Genomic DNA, 8,540 nt, shown 5'->3' with positions numbered 1-8,540 from the left:
TTCTCTCTCTTTCTTTCTTTCTCCCTGTCTTTCTTTCTTTCTCTCTCTTTCTTTCTTTCTCCCTGTCTTTCTTTCTTTCTCTCTCTCTCCTTCACGCGCGTACGCACAGAATTGACTTCGCCATGTCAACAAACTTCAAAATTGGTAAAAGTTTATCGATTTTTACAGCTATACGCGGGTGCCTCTGTGAGAAAAAGTTGACAAAAACACAGATAGGGTCATGAACAATGTCCTCCTAAAATTGGAGCGACATGCGTGCTAATTTGTGGACGTGCATAACCCACATCACGTACACACACACACAAACATCTTGTGTTTTATAGATATTGATATCCAACTTAATATGGTTGTTTGCTAGAGCAATGAATACTGTGTTATTTACCTCAAGAGGAACTCTCATATGGATGCATGGTGCATAAAAGCACTCATATTTATATTATAGGCAGATGAGAACCATCTGCTATAATAATAATATAAATATGACTGCTTTTGTGCACCATGAATCCATATGAGAGGTCTTCCAAGGTAGATAAAACAGTATTCATTGTTCTAATGAAGCATCCTTGTTAAGTTGAATATAAATATCGCCTTTAGCTATTAATACTGCTTCTGTCACTCTTTTACTCTTTTATTAATTTCAGTCATTTGACTGCGGCCATGCTGGAGCACCGCCTTTAGTCGAGCAAATCGACCCCAGAACTTATTCTTTGTAAGCCTAGTACTTATTCTATCAGTCACTTTGTGCCGAACCGCTAAGTTACGGGGACATAAATACACCAGCATCGGTTGTCAAGCGATGGTGGGGGGACAAACACAGACACACAAACACACATACATTTATATATATACATATATACGACGGGCTTCTTTCAGTTTCCGTCTACCAAATCCACTCACAAGGCTTTGGTCGGCCCGAGGCTATAGTAGAAGACACTTGCCCAAGGTGCCGCGCAGTGGGAATGAACCTGGAACCATGTGGTTGGTAAGCAAGCTACTTACCACACAGCCATGGCTATTTGAAACATCTGTGCCTGAAAAGACACTAAAATTATATATATATATATATATATCATTCACAGTGAGATTCAGCTGTTATGCCACCACTGGTGTCTGCCATTGTAGAGACCAGGCAGGTTGAAATCACATGATCTGACAATTCCATTGCCTGCAGTTTAGTAGACAATTCTCATCTGCCAACAATATATATGTGAGTGCTTTTATGCAGCATACATCTATATGAGAGGTCCTCTCACTGTAAATAATCCATTGTTCATTATTAACCAATCTTTATATCCATATTAAGTTGGATAAAAAATTGCTTTTTCATATTAATACTGCTTCTGTCGTTGTTGTTGTTGTTATTATTATTATTATTATAAGGCTGCGAGCTGGCAGAATCGTTAGCACACTGAACAAAATCCTTAGTGGTATTTCACCCGTCGCTACATTCTGAGTTCAAATTCCACCAAGGTCAACTTTACCTTTCATCCTTTCAAGGTCGATAAATTAAGTACCAGTTGAATACAGGGGTTGATGTGATCGACTATCCCCCTTCCCCAAATTTCAGGCCTTGTGCTTATAATAGAAAGGATTATTATTATTATTATTATTATTATTATTATTACTACTACTATTATTAAGGCAGCAAGCTGGCATAATTGTTAGTATACTGGACGAAATGTTTAGTGGCATTTCATCCGTCTTTATGTTCTGAGTTCAAATTCCGTCGAGGTCAACTTTGCCTTTCATCCTTTCAGGGTCGATAAAATGAGTACCAGTCAAGTACTGGGTTGATGTAATCAACTAGCTTCCTCCCTACAAAATTTCAGGCCTTGTACCTATAGTAGAAAGGATTATCATCATCATCATCATCATTATCATTATTATTATAATATATATATATATTTATATATATACACACACACACACACACACACACACACACACATATATATATATTTATATACACACACATACACTTATACATGTATGTGTGTGTGTATAGAGAGAGAGAAATACACACACACACACACACACATACACGCACACAAATACACATACACACACACATATACACATAATTGGATACATTTGACAAACAGCGATTAAACCATTCAGATTTTGGCTCTAATTTTAATTGCATTTATTTCCCACTGTCACTTGTACACAAAGGTCATTCATATTTGAGGGTCAGGTGTCACATTTGTCATATTTGAGGGTCAGTTGATATTCAGCAAGTATTTCCCCTTTATCTGTCTGATGATAAGTTGGCTTTTCATACTGGTCCTATATGGGTGCATCTACTGGTTCCATCTACTGGTTGCATCTATAGCGTGATATTGTATTGCTGAATACTGGGCCTCACAGAGGCAATGACTAGTGACCAAGACCTTTGGTGATATGCTGTACTTGAGAAGAACTGTCAAGCCAAGAGAAATCATAGTTGTGATTGATACTGATGTCATAACTGGCACCCATGCCAGTGGCATGTAAAAAGCACCTTTCATGCATTGGACCTCATGAAGGCAAAGTGCTGATGCCAGTGGCACATGAAAAGCTCCTTTCGAGTGTTGGGCCTCACTGAGGCAATGACCGAGACTTTTGGCATTATGTCGTGCTTGAGAAAAAGACCCATCAAGCCAAGTAAAATTGCAGTTGTGACAGATACTGGTGTCACGCAAATGGCTGGTGGCATGTAAAAGCACCCATTACACTCTTAGAGTGGTTTGCATTAGGAAGGACATCCAGCTGAAGTAACCATGCCAAATCAGACTGGAGTCTGGTGCAGCCTTCCAGCTTGCCAGCCCTGGTCAACTGTCCAACCCATGCCAGCATGGACAACAGACGTTAAATGATGATGATGTATATAACCAACAAAATAAAGGAGTACCAAAACAATGCCCATGTTCTTTTTTCATATATATATATATATATATATATATATATATATAAAGAACAGAATTATATCCTGCAATCAACAGACCCATTTGTCCAATCCCAGGTAAACTCAAAATCATCATTGTTCTCATTGTGACTTCATATCAAAATCCATTCCTAGACTCGAATCACATTCGCACATCCATCACAACTAGATGCAGATTCTTTTATTTTTAATACTTCCTTCTTTTTTTTTTTCATCTGTTCCTTCAAATTCTCATACATCAGAATTGACAGAATTAACCATCATATTTATATATGAATGTATGTGTGTGTGCGCACACACACACACACACACACACGTTTATCATCATCATAATCATCATCATATTAACATCCACTTTTCCATGCTTGCATGGGTCAGTTAAAATTCAATGATGCAGATTTTCTATGGCTGCATTCCTTTCCTGTGATCAAACAGGGTAATGTTCATCAATGGCCACAGCCAGACATGTTTTCATGGAAGATTGAATATGAATGATGTAGCTTGTGTAATGGTAAACACTTGTTTACAACTATCATGTAATGTCAAGACAAGGACACACACGTGCATGTGTGCACACAGACACACACACACATGTGCACATGCGTATATATGTATATATCATCATTATCATCATCATCACCAACATCATTTTTAAGCATCTACCTGTTATGCTGGCTTGAGTTAGACAGTTTGACAGAATGCAATGCATCTAAATACTGCTTTGTGCACCAATCTCTAATTTTTCATGATTTCCAAGTTTCAGTGTTCTTCCTCATACACCAACCAATTTACAGTGTGTACTGGATGACTTTTCATGTCCAGCACAAGTGAGCTTCATGTAACTTGCAAGAGTAAAAAACCCGTTCCACTAAATAGAGACAACGTAGCTAAATAGGACTAAACTAATTGAACTACAATTCTTTCCTTAAATTTTATGATGTAGTCCAGCATTTGTAATTTCTTCTGTCACTCTCTAAGGCACCTCCTTAGTTGACAATGATGTTACTTAGTTGACAATGATGTTGACAATGATGTAACAGTTGACAATGATGTTACTATACCAAACATTGGGTGTGACACATTCCTGTGCAAACTGATTACCGTATTTCTCCACCAGATGTATATATAAGCATTCATGCATACATACACATGTACAATGGCTTAGTGGCAGGGAGAGCATCTGGGAATAGAATACTGCCTCAACAATTGAAGGGCAAACATCAAAAATTATTACGATGATGGTTGTGGTATTATGCATACACACACACACGCACATTCACACACACACAAACACATATACTCATGCATAAATGTGCATGTGTATGTCTGATTCTGAGTGTGTATCTATTTTTTCCACTAGCATATGTGAAATAAGTTAGTATGTTGAAGGAATTAATTCTGTCTGTATAACAGCATTCTGACAAAAAAAAAAATGATGTACGCATGTCTAATATAAGTATTAGTGAACTCTAATAGGTCATTTGCTTTGCATGAAACAAGGTCATTTAGGTGAACTTGTCACTTTGTTATGTGAACAAATTAGTTGCTGCATGTGTTCACCGCATAAGCATTTGCAGAGCTGAAAAAAAAAATAATCTTATTGAATGAATGAAGCTTATTGATTACATAATTATCATCCAGCATTCTTACCATGTGTGTGTGTGTGTGTGTGTGTGTGTGTGTAACAACCTGAACAAGAATGGAAAAAAATTACACATTTATTTGATGATTACACCATACATTTCCCACAATCATTTCTATTGTGCCAGCTCATTTAAATATAGAAAAAAGGTACAAAATACCAATGAAGCCAATGTACCCCAAAAATTATGTTAACACAATGTCATCAATGTAATCCAAAACAGGTTAAATCCAAAGTGAACTGAAATAATATCTACAATGCATGAACACATGCAAAAAAAGAATGTTATGAAAAAATATAATATTCTAAGAAAAGCCAGTTTAGAATTTAAGTTTATGATGTCAATAGATAAGGAAAGAATAAAAAATAAACATAAAAATTTTGTGTCACTACATTTAGTTATCTAGCTATTTATGTATGCTTAAAAAATCTGGAAAATTTATGCTTGTTAAATTATAGAAAAAGCAATTATAATGGAGGCATTATTTATTATTGAAATATTTAGATGTTTTTTCTATATTAATGGGAACAATTCAACATAAGACTGGTTCTACGATTTAATAATTCTAATTTTGAAGTAATTATATTATAAATTTCCTCCAGGCAAGAATCACATATAAAATTACTGGTATTGTTCAATAGAGCATAATTAATAATGGACCAATTTATATCACAGTTAATGTTCCTGTCTTTCAAATTCCAAATGCATTTATTTCATCCTTAACTTAAGTGAAGAAGAATGGTCATGTAACCTAGACTTCCAATTTGTAGCAGGAGAACCTATGTAGTAATATGTTTGATCCCCTGCAATTACCATACATTGGTGTATTATATTCTTTCTTAAACACTGATTTTATGAAGGACACATAAGCTTGGTTTTGGACTTACAAAGGCATACATTCACAAGTATGTAGCATTCGTGGTTAAAGGAATTAGTATTAACTTTACTCTCAGAATTTGATGTTAAACCAAGGTTATTAGTAGCATTATAATCAGTATTATTACTAGATGTTATCTTAAAGGTACCTTCAATTTCAATATTGGAATTAACTTCACCTAAGGTATCAAAAACCAGATACAAATCCTGTATTCTGATTGGGTAAAAATGATCAAACTTTAAACCTTTGTAAAATTTTTCAAAAATATTTTCTGGTATAAATGAATCACAAACTTGAATTCCATGTGTAAAAGCACATCACTGTACCAAATTTGAAAATTTTCACTTAATTTTAAAATTTCAAAATATGTGACAGCAACAGAAAAGATCTCTCTCTGTTTATCTCTATTATTTTCTTGTGGTAAACTTTCTCACTTTCTATAAAAGTATATCATTCACATTGTGTGTGCATGTGTGTTTCTCAGTGTGTGATATGCATGTGTAAGAAAATTCATTAAGGTAATAGGATGATTTTAAAAATGTATGTAAAAGATGATTTATTTTAATAGCATACATTTCTATTAGTATTTTTTCTTACACACACGATCGCACATACACACACACACACATACAAACACACATGGACTCACTTGGTGCATGGTGGAGTTTAAAGATTTCAATTATCTTAAATCTCTGTATTGAACCACTGAATCAGCATTCCACAAAATGTGTTTATGGAGAGAAAAATATTGAAAAATATTGATACAAGTGATAGTGACAAAGAAATGAGAAAGGTACCAGGTGGTCGTGGGAAGTGCTAGAAACAACAGCTGAAACTCCTTTATATCACACTTTTTTCGTCAGGAAATTATTTTGAAATTATAAACAGGAACAAATTGCAAATTCAGATTGTCCATATTTCAAAACTACAAAAAAAAAAAAAAAAAAAAAATTTTGAAAAAAAGCTGAAATTTTAGGATTTATGGAGGAAGAGGTAGGTTAATGAAAAAATTTTTTAGATTTCATAATTGTTTTTAAATTACATTTTATTTTCTGTTTGAAAATGAAGGGAGTGGGGATTGTAAAGGTAATCGCTGATTTCATTTTTTTTTTTTTTTAACCTTCAAGGCTTCTTCCATCATTTTAAGTGAGGAGTAAAAAAAAAAAATTGTACAAGATTGGTCTGGGTTGTAGATTGATACATTTTCAAACTTCTTTTTTTTCTCCTAAAAAGCTTCCCCCAATCGTTTATAAGGGTGTGGTAAAATCAAAATTTGAAAAGTCTCCGTCAAAATGGAGAAAATCCAACTTATGTGGGTGTGCTATTCCGAAAGTCCGCCAAGGCATTCTGTTATGAAAATTACCCAGCAAACAACAGGATATACAGCTGGTGTGTGTGTGTGTGTGTGTGCATGTCTCATTTATAGTTGTTTTGATAGTGTACCTTTGTACTTCAGAATGATATCTCTTTGGCTGTGTGCCACTCCGCACATGACGACATTCAGTTGCATTGAAATAATATGTACGTTCTCCAGATAGTCTTTTGTGTTCATCAATGACAGTTTGAAATGCCAAAACGGCTGCAGACTCTAAGAGGTTTGAAACTCTTTTAGTTGCTTTTGTTCTGTTTTTTTGCACCAACCATTTTTTGAAGTTAAAAAAATTAAAATCAAACTTTGTGCTTAGGGAGATTATTATGAGACTGTCTCTTTAAGTCATCGACAAATTACAGCTTAAAAAATCAGAGCCATTTATTGGGGAAGAGCTGAAGTGAGCCAATGTTGTGGTAGGTTTACCCTTGTTAGTATTATTTTCCTTTTCTCTGACGATGTTGGCTCCAAAGAAAGTCATTTTGAAAGCAAAGCTATATTTTCTGATGTTCCTAAAAAAATGTGTGGATTCTTCAGTAGTGACAATAAGAAATTGTTTTAGAGGCTCTAGTGGATTAACTTTTCCATTGTAACAACACATTGCATTTATCTCTTCTTTTTAGATTTTGGCTAAACTCTTGTCACAAATTTTGGATATGATATCAATTGAGACTATTTTTTTCAGGAGCATGGTCATGTCCAGGATCATAGCCAAGCATATTTTCTGTCCACAGCTCATACGTGTATGGCTACAATCTAGCTTCTGCCTGTCTTGCTCTCTGAGTTTTCTGCCTGGCCTTGCACTGTTGTGAAGTTTCATGATTTCTGTATGCAGCCTGTTTGGTAGCATTCTGTTGAAGGTGAACCTGTCATTTATCAGGCATTTCCAGTTGTCTAGAGAAACCTTATCCGATAGCATCATGTTTATAGCAAGTGTCACTTTCACTATCAATCTGAAGTCTTCTGTGAGATCCATTCCTGGCAGTATTAGCTTGAGGTTTTTGTTAGTTCTGTTCATTTGTTTCTTCAGCTCTCAGAGCACACTTGCATTTAGTACAGAACATATTGTAGGCAGGGTACATCTTTTCCTTGCTTTATAGTCAGAAACAACTTATTAAAAAAGCAAGTGTCTTTCCAAATATACCACAGTGGCTTTCCTGATATACCACAGAGGAAAACACTTTTAGGAAAAAAGAGAAAAGATGGAAAGAAGCTACACAATGTTGTAGACGGAAAGTATTATTGTCTTCTACTGATCTGAAGCTATTAAGATTAAAGAGGAATTGTAAAAACATGTTTTCAAGAAATGTAAGATGTTAAGCGATTTGAATGACAGAACATGTAAAGTTTCTGTCACTCAAAACGTAAACACGGTATTTTTGTGATAGATATTATGAGTATTAATTAAATAACTTTTGATGTCAAACTTCAGACACACCAACAATTTTTTGAGGAACAGTAAGTGATGAGAAAGAGAGAGGGAGAAATGATGAAAGTAAGGTTGTAAGAGAGAGAGACGGGGAGATAGAAAAATAGATGAATAGCGTCCTACCAAGACAATACAGTGTTCCTTCTTCTTCATTCACCCCTCTTTGATATAGTTTATTTTTCTTCCTTTCTCTCCTTTTTTTACTGCACATGTTTCTTTTGTTTCAGACGGTGGCAAATTTTCATGAGGAACTGTTAAGTTGTGTGTGTGTGTGTGTGTGTGTGTGTGTGTGTGTGTGT

General features: G+C 35.0%; 1 protein-coding gene across 11 annotated transcripts in view; it reads right to left on the bottom strand.

The window, feature by feature from the left end:
• Positions 1–8,540, bottom strand: part of LOC106870292 (large neutral amino acids transporter small subunit 2) — a 273,162-nt gene that overhangs the window by 210,833 nt on the left and 53,789 nt on the right. For 4 of the 11 annotated variants that reach the window (XM_052970793.1, XM_052970797.1, XM_052970778.1 and 1 more), the window contains one exon: positions 6,241–6,368. The exons of the other annotated variants lie outside the window; for them this stretch is intronic. The gene's annotated coding sequence lies outside the window, so the exon portion shown is untranslated. The remainder of the gene's footprint in view (positions 1–6,240; positions 6,369–8,540) is intronic. 11 annotated transcript variants of the gene reach the window in all.

The sequence above is a fragment of the Octopus bimaculoides genome, chromosome 1, assembly GCF_001194135.2.
Source record: "Octopus bimaculoides isolate UCB-OBI-ISO-001 chromosome 1, ASM119413v2, whole genome shotgun sequence".
Lineage (NCBI taxonomy): Eukaryota > Metazoa > Mollusca > Cephalopoda > Octopoda > Octopodidae > Octopus > Octopus bimaculoides.
The sequence above is the reverse complement of the archived record's forward strand: the minus strand, read 5'-3'. Positions and strand labels throughout refer to the sequence as shown.